This window comes from Mastigoproctus giganteus, chromosome 9 (genome assembly GCF_048544385.1).
Source record: "Mastigoproctus giganteus isolate SK-2022 chromosome 9, ASM4854438v1, whole genome shotgun sequence".
Lineage (NCBI taxonomy): Eukaryota > Metazoa > Arthropoda > Arachnida > Uropygi > Thelyphonidae > Mastigoproctus > Mastigoproctus giganteus.
This window is the reverse complement of record NC_143583.1, coordinates 142,663,985-142,681,527: the sequence shown is the minus strand read 5'-3', so window position 1 is coordinate 142,681,527 and position 17,543 is coordinate 142,663,985. Positions and strand designations below refer to the sequence as shown.

At 37.4% G+C, this 17,543-nt stretch overlaps 1 protein-coding gene across 1 annotated transcript in view; it reads left to right on the top strand.

Annotated features, from left to right (window-relative positions):
- The window catches only part of pod1 (coronin), a 588,411-nt gene that overhangs the window by 414,687 nt on the left and 156,181 nt on the right, over positions 1-17,543 (top strand). The window lies entirely within an intron of this gene.

Below are 17,543 nucleotides of genomic sequence, written 5' to 3'. Positions count from 1 at the left end.
TTTTAGTTTCATCTTGTCTTTATATCTTTTACTTTCATTTTAATGTACTATATTCTAAAAACTAACAAAATAACAAATGCAAATAGCAGCTGTAGAAGTGAAAAGGGAGCATTCTGGATATTGATACTGAGGGATCATCTGGAGTCTTGACCTCTTTTGAATGTCTTGACCAGAACTTAAAACTCATCAGATTTATTTACTATACTCCTAGCATTTGTTATATAATTTATATATAGTAGCATATATAATTTATATGCTACTATAATCAATTTGAATCCTCCAAAGTCAATTTGAGTCAATTTTATAAACTGATAGAAGATTGAGAGTGATAACCACAGTCTATTTAGCAATTTTAACATTAGTAGGATGCAAGAAAGCAAGCTTATATAGCTTGCTTTCTAAAAAAAAAAAAAAACCACCCTTCCCATTTCACTCATCCATTCACTATAAATGTTTGTCTAGTTCTGCCTTGAACTTATTTAAGTTGCTGACCTCCACTACGACAGATGAAAGTTTGTCCCTGCTATCAACTACCCACTGGCTAAAGGTGAATCTATTCTATAATTGTCTTTCCTCAGTTTGAATTTATGCCCCCTCAAATGAGTAATCTGAGCAAGAGGAAGAATCCCATTATCCCAGAATCCCCCCTTGAATGGATTAATTGCATTAATCCATTCAGTAGAACTTAAGCCTTTCTTGGTAACACCAACCCTTTGTTCCACTCACCAATCTCATTGCCCTTCTCTGTACTCATTCCAGCAGCTCTACATCCTTCCTAAAATGAGGCCTCCAGACCTGTATACAGTACTCAAAATGTGGCCTGACCTTTGCCTTATATAAAGGGACAATCACCCCCCCCTTCCCTATCCCTGCTAGAAAAATTCATGTATATCATTGACAAGACACCATGAGCTATTTTTGCACTGTTCAGAAAACTTCATATCTGACTGCACAATGACCCCCCCCCCCCAGATCCTTTTCATTCTCCACTACCCTGAGTGTAGTACCACCCAGTTGATACAGTACTCTCCGGTTTATTACCATCCATATGCAGTACTTTTCATTTGTCAATGTTAAGTTGCCACATCTCAGCCCATCTACTTAACTTTTCCAGAACCTGTAACAGTAGCGTGCTATCATTATTGTCATTAATGACCCTGCCAACCTTCATGTCATCTGCGAACTTAGACATTAACCTGATATACCTTAATCATTGATAAAAACCAAAAACAACAATAAGCTCAACACTAAACTCTGGAGGGATTCCACTAATAACATTTCTCCATGAAGAGCAGTGTCCATTGATAACCACTCTCTGTCTTCTCCCACCCAACCATCCTTTTATCCATTGTAGCCCTTAATACCATGTTGCTCCAATTTGTAGAGTAGTCTTCCATGTGCAACAGCATCAAACACTTTCCTAAAATCCAAATATATGATATAAAAATTATTCTTTGCATCCAATTCCTGTGTCACCACATCATAGTATCCAATCAAATTTGTCAGACAAGATTTCCCCTTAACAAACCCATGCTGTGTCTGAACTATAACTGAAGTCTTGTCTAGATGATCCTGCATCACTTCCTTAACCAGTTACTCCATTATTTTCCCCTGGAACAAGTCAAACTAACAGGTCTGTAATTACTTGTGTCATCCTTTGTAAATTGGGGACACATTTGCACATCTCCAGTCCATGGGGACCTTATCACCAGAATCCAAGGAAGCTTTCATAATTATGGCTAAGGGTTTGCTTACTTCCTTTGCTGGCTTCTTTAATATAACTGGATAGATCCCATCCACCCAAGGTGTCTTCCTTATGTTTATCTTCAACAATTTCTCCCTCCTCACTTTGCTCTCAGTTATTACAAAATCGTATAGCTCCCTGTTAGATTTTGATAACCTTCTGGCATTCTCCCTCTTGAATAACTCCTCGTATGTGAATGTAGATGCAAAATACTCATTCAGTTTATCAGCTACCTGAGCATGATCATCAGTAGTCAAAACCACTTGTGTTAAGTGGACCAATCTGATTAATCCCTTTCCTTCTAGAGTTTACATAAGTAAAGACCTCTTTGCTGTTTTTCTTTGCATCCTCTGCCAAAGATTTCTCGTAATCTGCCTTCACTTGCCTAATCTCCTTTGTGACTTGATTACAGACTAGCTTATATCTGTCATAGGCGCCGACTGGGCTAGCCAGGTGGGTAAAGTGCCTGCCTGGCAACCCAAAGGTCGCGGGTTCGAATCCCGCCTTGGGCTTGGATCAAAGTACTACAAAAACCTTGGGAGGTGCACTATGGCCACAGAAGCCGATGCGCCAACAACTACAAAAATAAACAAAAATAAATAATCTGTCATAGGCTTCTGTGTCGCCTGATAATTTATATGCATCCCATGCATTTTTATTTTCTGCCACAAGCCGCATTAATTCATCTGATATTCATTTAGGCCTAAAGCTTGAACAGTATTTCTTAGTTGGTATGAAAAGCCTACTACCTTCCAAGATTAATTCCACGAAGGCTTCTCATTTAGAATTAGCTGTTGGTAACATCATCAGTTGATCCCACTGTGCAGAATTTAAAAACTCTCGGAGATTACTGAGTCACCTTTGTGAAAGCAAAACCCTTCCCCTTTCCCCTGATGGGAGTTACATCTTTAAGTAAATACCATATGAATACACTGTGATGACTGCCACCTAGTGGTTCCTTTATCCACAGACTCTTAATGCCTGAATAATCACTGCTGATGATCAGGTCAAGAGTATTACTCCCACTGGTTGCCTCTCAGACATGTTACTGAAGAAAACGGTCATCTAATAAATCCACAAAACTCTTGCTAGTGTGTGAGTGACCTATAAGTTCTAGTCAATATCTGGAAACTTAAAATCCCCCATTACAACACAATCTGATTTATTGGCCCACTCTATTTCTCTGCACAACTGCTCATTAGATTCATTAGGCCTATAATACCTACACACACACACACACACACACACACACACACACACACACACACACCTGCTCTCATTTTCTCCTTCCCATAGCTTATGTCACACCAGACTGATTGAACATTGCATTGTCCACCAATGTGAATTGGATGCACTTCCTGAGATTTTATGTATTTCTTAACTAACATCATAACCCCTCCTCCCTTCCTGTCCCGTCTATTGTTTTTGTACACATTGTACTCCTCAAATTCCAAATCTGCACTGCTTATATCTGTGTGACATCATGTATCTGATATTCCAACAATATCCGCTTTTGATGTCTTGACCAGTACTTCAAATTCTTAAAATTTATTTACTATACTCCTAGCATCGGTGTACATGCAAGTGTACATACACCTATTTTTACCCTTAATTACCCTAACACAACCCATGTATTTACTTGTTCCATGATGACTCCCAGCAGCCCTTGAAATACCCAGCACCTCACTTTGCAGGCTTCTGCTCATTCTAATAGAAGCAGTGCAAGAATCGCTTTCACCTCTGCCTGTGGCTACCACTAATCTATTAGTCTGTGAATCTCCCCCCCCCCCAAGCATCAGCAAATATTCTTGCGCCCTTTCTATTTAAGTGTATTCCATCCCTCTAGAAACAATCTCTTCTGATAACAAACACAGACTATGCTGAGAAAAATTCAGCCTTGCACAATCTCTCCAGGGCTGACTTGATTGACAAGGCTATCATCATATATTCCTTATTATGTCTGGGCAGAACTGCAGACACTTTCAAATTTAACCCTGACTCGCACTTTTTTTTCAACATTGACCTGTACTTGTTAAGTACGTCTGCAGATCTGCTACTCTTAATGTCATTAGTGTCAATATGTACAACAATATCACCCTTTGTGCCCAGTCAAGATATTACCAGCTGTGGTATCCTGTTTTGCGAGTTTATTCTCTCTTGAGAGTGATATCCCAGTCAATTCCTTTTCATAATAGTAATAACTGTTTTTTTTTTTTTTTTAATTATTCCGTGATGTATGTGTTCACACAGGGTGATTTTCATGAGTCAACATTTCGAAATTTGAAATATATTCTTCCACTTACAGATGGAGAAAGCATTATTTTTTCATTCCAACTGTTGTTCACCACCCCGTGTACTTTTAATACCTTACAAATTCTTCGTTAACCATTTCAGTTTTATGTGGACACAAAGGGGTATGTACAGGTATATGTATTTCTTCAAGGTTGTTTCAGGTACATTTCAAATAATGTGTCTATTTATAGAGAAAACCTTACCTGCAAAAAGATCTAAACCTCCCAAACACTTCCTCGTTCATTTCACTAATATGTGCAGTCTCAGTGATGGTCCATTAACACTTCAGTCTGCCAAACCCCATGTACTTTTTCTGACAGAATCTCAGTTATCTGTTGATTGAACCGCTGCTCATCTCAGTTGAATCATAAAGGAATCATACACCGAATTATTCGCTGTATGATTCCTTTCACTTCAAAAGTTGTACTTGTGCATATGTATGTTCTGATATTCCCTGTTAGAGACTTAGTAATTTGGAATCTCCTCTTCTTGATCTTCTCTGGCTTAAAATCTCTCTACCACATTCTGTCAAATTCATCTGTTGCTTCTACGTTCTCCCAACTCCACTAATCACTTAGAATTTTTTGACTTCCTCGCTTTGAAACTTGTCTTCCTCTAGTCTAATTTTCCTCGGTGATTTTAATGTTCACAACGCCAGCTGGCTTCCATTTTCTAGTCACATGGACCCAGCTGGTCAAGAGTAACAATCTGTGTGGTCATTAGTAATTGCAAAAGCTGTCTTTTGCAATTACCAATGACTTCGCACAGATTGTTCATTTGCCTACCAGAATACTGTACAATCCTAACCATGCAGCCAACATGCTTGATCCTTTTCTCACAAACAACCCTTTAAGTAGATGGTCGAGGTGAGTGGTCCTCTAGACACCTCAGATCACAACTTGGTGATGGCCTCTTCTCCAATGGAGCCTTTCTTTCATGATCATTCCCAACCTCGTGATGTTTGGCATTACAAAATGCAAAATGGGATGATCTGTGAGGCTTCTTTTCCTTGGTTGGATTACTGTCAACATTTGCTCAAATCATGTCAGTGAAATTATTCTTGTAGGGATGGAATCCTTTATTCTACACTCCACTTAAAATTTCATAATTTATGTAAACCTTGGTTTTCCAATAAATGTGCTAATGCTGTTCAAGAGAAGAATGTTGTATATCGTAATTGGCTGTCATTCAAATTTTCGGTTTCATTTTCTACCTACACTGAAGCTCACAACAATTGTAAAGCAGTTATTAATCAGTCCAAATTAGATTTCGAACAAGCTAACAGTAGAAAACTACTTCTTGTTGAAATTGTAGCCGAGCATTCTAGTCTCTTGCTAAAGCTATTGACCACAACTTTTGCCCATATGTGTCAAAACCAGCTGGTTCTATTGCCACTTGAGCTAACAATAAAGCTGACCTGCTAGCATCCTACTTTTTCTCCCAACTTGTATATTGATGATCTTGGTAAACAACCTCCCACCATTCCCAGTCTGCTCCATTCAATGCCTCCTGTGGAAAGATTTTGATGAATCTTGATGGTAAGGAAGCTCCATGTTCTGATGGTATTTCTTCACTAGTTCTCAAAACCTGTGCTCCTGAACTTACTCCTGTTCTGTGTCACCTTTTTTCACTTTCTCTTTCCAAAGGTGTTTTTCCTTCTGCTTGAAAATTTGCTTTAAGGAACTCCAGCCAGTTCCTTAAAAGGGTGACAAATCCCTCCCATCCAATTATCATCTCATTGAAATTACTTCTACTCTTTCTAAAGTAATGGAGAAATCAGTTAACTGCCAACACTTAAACTATCTATAAACTTTCCATCTGATCAATGATTGCCAGTATAGATTCCATCAGTGTTGATCCACTGATGGTATTCTGGCTTATGTTACCCATTTGTGGACAAATTCAATGGAAAAATTTGATAAAACTTGAACAGTTGCTTTTGATCATGTTTGGCATAAAGGTCTTCTAAATCAGCTTCCATCTTATGGTTTGCCAACTGTTTTTTGTAATTGGGTATCCAGTTTTCTCTCTGACTGCTCACTGCGAGTTTTGGTAGATGACTCTGTCTTCTAACTTCTCCACTAATGCTGGTTGTCCCCAATGTTCAGTTCTTTCTCACACTCTTTTCCTCTTGTTTATTAATGGCCTTATTCCATTTACTGGAAATCCTATCCATAGTTTTGCTGATGATAGCATATTGCATTCCACCTTACAATTTCAGAAAACTTGCTCTTCTCAAACAGCTTCAACTTCTCGAATATCTACTGCCAATTCTCTAAATGCTGATCTCCAGGTAATTCCCCAGTGGGACAAAGATAACTTAGTTGATTTCAATCCTTCTGAAATTCAGTCCCACCTTATATTTTGCAAAAAGAATTCTTCTTCTATGCTTATCTTTGATGAAAACCTGATTTCTAGGCAAGATGATATATCTCTATTGGGCATTACTCTGATTTCTAATCTCTCTTGGCATAAACACATTACAAATATTGCTTCCTCTGCATCTAAAAAACTGGGTTTTCTCTTTCATTCTCGGTGTTACTTTTCTTTCAAACAGCTGTTTTCATTCTTTACAAATCGTCGCAAATCCGCCCTACCATGGAATGTTGTTTCAGGCTTCTAGATCCCATTCAAAAGAGGGCAGTTAGGTTAATTAATGACTCGTCTCTAACAGAGTATCTCCACTCTCTCTCTCTCTCTCTCTCTCATAGACATTCTTTTTCTGCTGCATGGCTTTTCTGTAAATACTTCCATAGGTATTGTTCTTCGGAATTGCCTTCTGTAATTCCCGCTCTCTCTTTTAAAGAAGTCTGAACTCATGCTGCAACCACTCAACATCCTTTTACTGTCCAACTTCAAACTCACAGAACCAACTTTTCTTCTTCCTCATTTATTCATTCAACTCTGTTTACTGGAACAACCTTCCTTCATAAGTATTTCCTGAAAATTACAATCTATGGAAGTTCATGTCTAATTTCAACAATATCTTCTTTCATCTTCTCAACCTCCAACCCCCAACAACATCATCATCAGCTATTTTCAATCCACTGCAGGATGACGGCCTCTCCAGCAACTTTACAGTTCCTTCTGTTTTGTGCAATGGCCATCCATTTACTACCCACAAACTCATGAATTTCATCTGTCAAATGCTTTTGTTGTCTTCCAGTTTTCTATTGGCTCCTCTTGAGTACCATTCTGTTATTTTCTTAGTCCATCTGTCATCATGTCTTTGAGCTATGTGTCCTGCCTAAGCCCATTTTAGTTCTTTAGTTTTATAAGAATGTCCTTTACTTGAGTTTGCTGCCTAATCCATATGTTTCTCTTCTTATATAACAGTCTGATTCCCAATATAATTCGTTCCATTCTTCGCTGTGTAGTTCTCACTTCTCTTCCATTCTTTTGGTGAGTGCCCAAGTTTCACTTCCATTATTTATGGTGGGGAGTATACACTTATTCATTATTTTATGTTTCAGACAACTTGGGATATTGCTCCTCAGTATGTGACTATATTTCCTGAATGCTATCCATTCAGAATTTATTCTTCTCTTGATTTACAGCCATTTATCATTATTACAGCTAATGACTTTCCCAGATAAGTATATGACTCCACCTTTTGAATTACTGCTCCTTCAATCATTATATCCCTTTTTGTGGCATACTTGTACATCATTACTTTTATTTTAGCCATATTCATCTTTAGTCCAAAATCCTTACTAACTCTGCATAAAGGATTATGATTTATCTCTAATTCTTTGGGATCATGGCTTATGACCACAATGCCATCTGCAAATCGCAAATGGTTTAGGTACTCTCCATTCACATTGACTTCTTTCTGTGACCAGTCTAATCAAATTCAGGAAATTGTTTTTTATTCTTTCTGAAAACATGTTCAAATAGCTGTTTTCCCAGATTACAGATATCAGATAAGAGCATGTGGTGATTTGCGAGCTGAACGTGACTTGGAACACTAAACTGCAGGTCTACCGACTCGCTTTCTTTCAGTCTCAGTCTGCCTCAAGCTATTGTGCAGTCAGGTTGTATACAGAGTGTTTCTGTGATTTCTGAATTGTGACTTTATTTATTAAATAATTTTGCAATCCTTACAATTTAAAATGGCATCAAGTGATAGAGGAGTTAAAAGAAAGTGTGTGAACTTAAATGTGGCACAGAAATTAGAGCTAATTGAGAAATTAGAACAGGGCATCTCAGTAGCATGTGTTTGTGAAATTTACAGCATAAAAAAACAGTTTCTGATATCTGTAAATCAAAGGCCGAATTGCAAGATAATTTTATATTGTACAGTACTGTATATTGTATTAAAGTTTTTTTTTTTTTTTTTACATTAAGAAGAATAAAAAATGCCCCCCCCCAGGTTACATTTGATTTAATGGACTTTCGGCATTAACGGACACCCCCCTTCTCCCCTATTAGTCCGTTAAATCAAGGGTTTACGGTGTGTGTGTATATATATATCTATAAATTGTTTTTAAATATTCCTGTACACGCTGCCATCTCTGATTATGTTTCTAATTAATAGTGGATACAGTTTGAATAGATGGCAGACGAAAATAGTTTTAATTCAGAAGTTGATGATATTGAATTAAGCGATAAATAAATAAATGTAGTGGTTATTATTAGATCAAAAAAAAAAAAGTAACAGGTTTTTTACAGTTATTCAATTTTTTAAATATCGTGATTTTATTTTTTTACAACAATTTTACTCTGGTTTTGGGAACTTGAGTCAACCTTTTAAATTAACATTTAAAAGCATTTATGTAAGTTTTCATTTAACAAAAAAAAAAAAAAAAAAAAAAATCAAAATTACTTGAACTAGCTTAGTCATAGTACATTAGATCATGGAAAACTCATTGCTTTGAGCAGATACATGTTCATTTAACTCACTGCTGAAATCATTAATCCTCATACAGACTTGCCAAAAAGAAAGTCACATGAGTAGACCCACCATTTATTTTGTGAACCATTCAGTTTTTTTAGAATAAAAGCTACAAACTGAGCAATTTGCATTGCCATGTGTTATTTTTATAATAAATGGGATACATTTACAAAAAAATCTATTTTTTTTTTTAATCGCAGCAATGGAAACATTTTCAGATTTTGTTTCTGAGAGATTAGTTTTTTAAAACCATTATCCAATTATGTATTTGTTTGCTATTCAGTATATCTTTTTGAAGAACAAGAATAAAAGCAATGTGAGATAAAATATTTTGATTGTTTATTATTTTAATTTAGTCATCTATTTTAATTTTATTAATTAAGAAATTCTTTTAATATATATATTTTTTATTATTGTGTTCTTCCATTAAGTTCATTTGGGGGTTATCCCCATATCTGCATTACTTCATTTTGTTGAAGCTAATCAACAATGCTCGTCATATATGTTGTGACCCCTCCCCCTCCCCCCATGCATTATTAGACATTTTTTAGCTTGAAAAACCTGAGGAAAAATCCACCTCAAACATGGCCCCAGGTGCCAAGCGTTCTGTGACCAAGCGATTTCTTTGTGTATCTCAAAGTGCTATCTCCAAAGAGCTTTCAAGTGATGGATTATATTTTGTTTCAACAACCGTTTTTTTTATTTATTAATCAGTGTAGCTCTTTTGTACTAGAAGAAGTAGGCAAAGGCCCAGAAAGGAAAGTTACCTTTCTGTTTTTTATTTCTAACAGTACTAACTAACTAACTAACTTAGCCGCTTGGTCACCTTGTGGCACTGCTTCTGCCTCCCCGTGGCGGGGCCGGAAATCTGGGCTGTAAAACCAACCCCCAGGGCCAAAAGGAGCAAAACATGGACTGTGACAATTTTCCACCGATTAGGACTGCAAATCTAAATTCATTGGATTTGCACATACCCAATAATGACTCATCCAATCCAAAGAGACTGAGGACGGATGCTCTCCGAATGGAAAACCCAAGTTTTCTGATTCTGCATTCGCTAACTAACCAATCCTTGGGTAGTTTATCACCATTCCTCATTCAAAAATGTCTTGAGAGCTTAGCTGGCTCCCCTAAAATGGTACGACGACTGAAATCTGGCGACCTGCTTTTTGAGACCACCAACTCCAAACACTCTGAGTCTCCACCCAGACTCACCTCATTTGGTAGAGTTACAGCTAAGGTGTCCCCACATGCAACACTTAATTCATCCAAAGGTGTTATCTCTGAATGAGACCTACTGAATGTCTCAGAAGAAGAAATTGTTCAGGAACTGCAGGATCAGAAAGTCACACTGGCGAAACGAATTATGACAAAAAAAGATGGCAAACTCCTTCCAACTCGCAGCATAATTTTGACATTCAGCTCACCTAATTTACCTTCATCAGTAAAAGCAGGGTATTTGCATTGTCGCATTCGCCCATATATTCCGAACCCAATAAGATGTTACAAGTGTCAGAAATTTGGACACTCACAGACAGACTGTAAAGCCCAGACTCCGCTCTGCCCCAGTTGTAAAGGCAACCATCCAGCCTTTTATAAAAATTGCGAACAATGGAAATATGAGAAAAAAATCCAGAAATATCAAATAGAAAAGAAAGTTTCATTCCCAGAAGCAAGAAAGCAAATACAACTAATGACACCTAGACGCACGTATGCTGAAGCCTCTAAAAAGTTTCATTTCGTATCAGTCCAGACTGATACATCAATACCTCCAAATATCTATTTCGGAATGGGCTCGTTCCCTGCTCAGTTATGTACCTCAGCCTTCAAAGCAGCAGATTTCTAGCAGAGCTAACAACACACCAGTCACGATACCACCTTCTGCCGATGCAGCTCCCGTAAGATCCGTCCAAGCAGATAACGCAGATTCTAATCGAAAACAGACATTTGACTCCTCCCTTATGGATACTAATGAAATTTCCAGTCAACATGATACCGAAACTTTTCTGGAGATCCATCCAGAGGATGAAATAGACACAAGACCTGTTTTCTCAAAAAGAGATAGGATTAAAATTGACCGTGTCAAACAGACTTCCAAAAAGCAGTCAGATTCAGTTCCTTCATCTAAGTTGAAACAATGAACAACATTGTTCAATAGAATTGTAGAGGCTTTAGGAGCAATATTGATGACATATACGACATAATTAAGCAACATAATCCAGTGGGCATCTGCCTACAGGAGATATATGACTCCTCAGATATCTCCCTTGATAAAAAACTATACTCTTTTCAGACAAGATTTTTGGCTCTTTTCTACAATGGCTACTCCACCACAAGTATTATTTGAAACAATCCTGTTTCAAATAATACTCGTGGTGGAGTAGCCATTCTCATAGATTCGCGAATCCCATGCAGACGCATTTCTTTACAAACCTCTATAGAAGCTGTTGCTACCCGAATAGCAATTGGCATCACTCTGACCCTTGTTTCATTCTATCTACCACCCAATCATCCGTGTACTATTCACAAACTTGAAAATCTTATCCTGCAATTGCCAACCCCTTTCTATTTATTGGGCGACTTCAATGGACACCATCCATTATGGGGTTCTCCCAATACAGATGGATGAGGGCAACTCATTGAAATGCTCATTGACAGACAAAACTTAACCATCCTAAATACTGGTTCACCAACTTACATCCATCTCCCAACAAGATCAGTGTCTGCAATAGATCTATCTATATGCTCTCCGATCCTCTTTCCTAATATTGAGTGGACAGCTCTAGATGATCCACTAAACAGTGATCACTACCCATTAATCTGTAAAATCCAAACATCACACTCTTCAACTACAAAAAACCACATAAGATGGAAATTTTCCAAGAGCAGATTGGGCCAAGTATACCTCTCATGTTTCATTTGATAAACAGATCATTGAATCTTTCCCAATTGACACAGCCACTGATCATATCACCAAAGAAATTCTAGCAGCTGCATCTATTGCCATCCCACAATCACAGTCAGACACCTATAGACTCATAAACTATTGGTGGAATGAAGAATGTAAGAATGCCAAAAAAGAAAAAAACCAAACGTGGAATATATTCCGCAAATACCCTACTACCAATAATCTTATAAATTATAAGAAACTCAGAGCCAAAGTCCGACACATCAGAAAGAAAGCTAAAAAAAAAACTCTTGGATCCGATTTGCAACTTCAGTAAATAAAAATACTGACGTAAGAATAATATGGAAAAAAATAAGACAGCTAAATGGCAAATTTCCTCCATTATCCTCGCCAATATTCAACTGGAATGGACAGGAGCTCTCTACTCCTGTAGAGATTGTGAATACTCTAGGGACAGTATTCTCCCAGTTGTCTGCCTCGACCTCATATGATCCGTCATTTCAGAAGATCAAAGCTTCAGCCGAAAAATCAAAATTTAACTTCAAAACCGCTGCTTCTCTATCATACAATCAGAAACTTACTATGATTGAACTTCAAGAAGCTATACATTCCTCAAAAAACAGTGCTGCTGGTCCAGATGGAGTGTATTACATAATGCTTCAACACTTAAACAATAAATCATTATCCTTGCTGCCGACCTTTTACAACTGTATATTTATTGAACATGCATACCACACTCGCTGGCATCACTCCCATGTACTGGCAATTCCCAAACCAGGGAATTGCCAGTACATGGAAAGATCATTTGATCCCACACAGTTATAGACCCATTTCTCTTACCAGTTGCTTGAGTAAAACTTTACAAAAAATTATACACCGCCGATTAACATGGTATCTGGATTCAAAACATCTAATCTCTGATAATCAGTTTGGTTTCAGAAAAAATTGCTCATCCCTAGATCTTATGGTCAAAGCTGAAACAAATATCAGGAATGCATTTATCCGAAATGAACATCTTGTCATGGTCTGCCTTGACATAGAGAAGGCCTTTGACGCCACCTGGTGTTTTGGTATCTTAAAAGATCTTCATTCCCTTGACCTGAGAGGCCACTTACCATGCTACATACAAAACTTCCTTCAGTATAGATCTTTTCAAGTTCACTATAGACAAGTCTTCTCGCAAATCTATATACAAGAGGAAGGAGTCCTACAGGGCTCAGTTCTCAGTGCTACTTTATTTGCATTGAGAATAAATCATATTACCAAATGTATTCCCAACACTGTGAACTCATATCTTTATGCCGATGATCTGACTGTTTCCTGCAGTTCGCTGATTATGAACTTCATTGAAAGGCAACTACAAATCTCACTAAACAATATTGAACTGTGGATGACACAGAATGGTTACAGACTATCTCATCAAAAATCAAGTGCCATTCACTTTTGTAACAAACGAGGGATGCATCCTGACCCAGAGCTACACCTGACAAATCATCCTATCTCAGTTATGAGTAGCATTCGCCTCCTCGGTCTAATTTTTGATAGGAAACTTAATTTTTTAGAACATATCAAATATCTCCGGACAACCTGCCAGAAAAAAATGAACATTCTCAGAGTTCTTTCTTCTACAACATGGTGTGCAGACTGTTACACCTTACTTCACCTGTATAGAACTCTAATTAGATCTCATCTTGATTATGGAGCCCTGGTGTATGACTCTGCTAGGGAGAGTGTGCTAGTACAGCTTGCTCCTGTTCAACATTCTGCCCTCAGGATTGCTACAGGTGCTTATAGAACATCGCTAGTACAAAGTCTCTACGCTGAAGCCCATGAAGTTCCACTCTGCCTCAGAAGAAAGGTGTTACTTCTGAATTATGCTGCTAAAATTCAAAGCGTGCCTGCCCATCCCATTTGGCCTATACTTAGTGATCTACAGGTTAAAATGTTCTACAGAAATAAACCCAGAGCAGTTCAACCTACTGGCATCAGATTGCAGGCTCTATCAGAAAGCTGGAATGTACACTTTGAAAAAGTCCTCCAAGATCCAAACACTTCAGTTGCCCCATGGTCCTGTATTAATCTATCCTGTGACAATTACTTCCTAAACTGGAGAAAAGATTCCCTTGCAAATATTAACGTGCAACAACTTCATACTGCTCACACACAAAATTATCTGCATTTCACGAAAATATACACAGATGGATCAAAGTCTGATAGTGGAGTAGGTGCTGCAGCAGTTTTTCCTTTTAACACCATCTCTGTATCTCTGCCTACTGAATGCAGCAGTTATACAGCTGAGTTATTCGCCATCAAGCTTGCCCTAGAAAATATTGTCCATCACTCCATTAAAAAAGAGTATAATATATACAGTCTCGCAGAGTACACTGGTAGCCCTACAAAACACCTCCTCACCAACCAATCCTTTAATAAAAACCATAAGAAGTAAGATGATTCTTATTCAGGAACGCCAGCAAGTAGTCATCTTCTGCTGGATCCCAGGCCACCCTGGGATCCCAGGAAACGAATGCGCAGATTATGCCGCAAAACATCCATCTAACCCATCATCTTCAGGCCTTTCCATGCATTTTCATGCGTTCCATATGTTGATTACAGACCTATGATACGAAGGATATGTAAGGAACAATGGACACTTCTATGGCAAGCTCAAATGGATAATAAGTTATTGCAAATAAAACCAGAACCACAATTATGGACCTCTAGTTTTCAGAAAGGAAGAAGTAATCTTAACCAGAGCACGAATCGGCCACAGCCAGTTTACTCACCTATTTCTCCTCACAGGAAATGATCCTCCACAGTGTTTTCAATGCAACTGCCAACTCACAATGAAGCACATTCTTGTTGAATGCACTCTGTACAAATATGCTCGACAATGCTCATTCAGCTTCCTTCCAAATCTAAAAGAACCTCTGAAACTCTCTCATATCATAGGCAACGACTAATCCCTTTGAGTTATTCTGCTTTCTTAAATGAATAAAATTATATGATCGTCTCTAACTGCTTCCATAACAGTCACCATTGATAACTTTCATATCATTGATAGGCGCAATATGGTCTTAGCAGCCCTTGTGCCAAAAATAACAACCTCAAACATACATTTCTACAGACTAATATGCTATACAGACATAAGCAGTAAGTTAGGTGCCATTAAAATAATAATATCAAATTTTGAATTTGTTAAATTTTTGTTTTTTCAGCTTGTAAGAGTGATGTTGTTGGTTTATTGTCTTATTTAGAGTACTTATTGCTCATTCTTTTGTTATTGGGGGGGGGGGACTTTGGTCCTTTCTTGCTTAGGTAGAATTAGTGCTTGTGGTGAGGTAAGGAATAGTAGTTTCCCTTTATTTCTGTTTTTTTCCCCTTGCTTGGATATTTATTGGATCATATATGCCTATGAGAACTCCCTTCACTTTCTGTTTCATTCATTTGCCAATATCATAGGAGCTTGCAAGTTGAATGTGGCTAGACGGGAGAGAGTGCTATTTGAGAATTGTTTAGCTGATGAAAAATCTTACCCATTTATGAAGCCCTTCAAGTAGTAAATGATAAAAGTACTTGAGATCATCAGCACCAAATGTGAAAAATCAAATTTTTTTTTCAGTTGGACAAGTACAATTTCAAGTGCATTGAGTAAATACTGAAGGTGTACAAAATTCCCTTAAAGAAAGAATTATGGCATTTGAAATCCTACTGCCCTAAATACATACGAATCATCAGTTTAGGAATTTTATTTCATAGATTATATATATTAAAAAAATAAGAGATTATCTCAATATTTTTCGTGGAATGCTTCCAGTCAGTTCTCTCCAAATGTAACGAATAAAATAAGATAAAAAAAAAACCGAAATAATGAATTCCCTCACTAATAGAGATATGACCAGATTCGACGTGCAACAGAATCGAAAGCCGAGAGCCCCAACCCAACCCTGAAACACATCAAACCACCTCGGCAAGCATTCCACTGCTAATGAGTGTGAGAAGACGTTGTCAGAATAAATAATTAAAACGGCTTCCGATAATAAATAATTAAAATCGCGACTAAAAAGATTAAAATAATGATTAAAAAAGATTAAAATCACAATTAAAATTTGGATGAACACTCAAATTAAACGAAATGCACAGCTGTTTCCCTTCCTTAAGCAGACCACGCTTTTCGGCTGATCGCCATGTTCACAGGATGGGAATATCATGAAGTGTTTGTGTGTGAATTTGGCTCTTAAATAGAGATTATTTGTATTGACACATGTGTAAAAAAGACCAGAAATCTGAAATTAGGCAAGGACATCGCACATTGATAGAATTTTCGTGTAGTTTCATTTCAAGCATTTCAGCGATCAGTAATTTTATGTAATTGTATTGTATGTTTAAAATTTCCGCTTCATTGAGTAGGAATACATGACCATCGTTGACTGCATGAAAGGCCAACTCCGACGTGTTTGCATGCACTGTGCGGATGGAAGCAGCATTTTGCTTGACACGTAAATCTAAAGTACTGAGAGTGTCCCCCTCATACGATGAATTACACTGACTACACGAAATCGTGTATACAAGATCATTTACCTGTGCCGAGCAAGAACAGGAATATGAAGAACTGTGTGATTTTTTTTTTTTTTTTTTTTTTTTTTAATATATTGGAGCTTCTGCATGGGCCTGTCTATAATTTTGAGTTCAGTATTTCTAAAGAGTTTATTAAGCTGCCTGTACCATTGTTCGACGTACGGTATGGAAACAAAGTGTTTTTTATTGGTTTTATTAATGGGTATCGTATTCACTGTTTCATTTTTAGCCTGATTTGATTTATAATGAAGTGAGAATAGCCTCTATTTAAAAACCTGTTGGTTAGTGTAACAATTTCTAAGTGTAAGGTGGGTTCAGAAGTGGAATATTTGTAAGCGTTGAAAAACTGGTTAAATATAATGGATCTCTTATACATGAATGGATGATAACTCCGGTAATGCAGGTACATCCCCAAATTGGTGGGCTTTCGGTAAATGCTAAATTGAATTTTTTGCGTGTCACGTGCTAGAGTGCAATTTAAGAAATTCAGGGCTTTTGTTTCTACCTGTTCTTCCTTCAATGTAAAATGTAGTCTCATGTGAATATTGTTGAATACCAGTAGAATGTCCTGAGTGGTGTTACGATCTGTTATAACAAGTATATCGTCAATATATTTCCTGTAGTAAGTAATACTGGGGAGAAATGGTATTAAACGAATATTCTCGATATTGGCAAGATAGATTTCTGCTATAAGACTGCTCAGGTTCAAACCCATCGGTAAACCGAAAACCTGTTTGTATATAGTGTCTTTAAACGCAAAATAGTTAGCTTCAACAATTTCTTAAATTTCATTCTCACACGTGACTCGAATGAGTACAATGAACAGTTGTCCAGAGAAATAGAGTGGGCTAGTAAATCGGAATGTCTTATAATGGGGGATTTTAACTTCCCAGATATTGACTGGAACTTGTGGGTTGGTAACTCACACACTAGTCAGACTTTTGTGGATTTATTGGATGATTGTTTTCTGCAGCAGCATGTTCGAGAGGCAACCAGAGAAAGTAATACTCTTGATCTGGTTATCAGCAGTGATCATTTGTGTATTAAGAATTTGCAGATAAAGGAACCACTAGGTGGCAGTGATCACAGTGTACTGATGTGGGATTTACTTAAAGATTTAATTACCATCA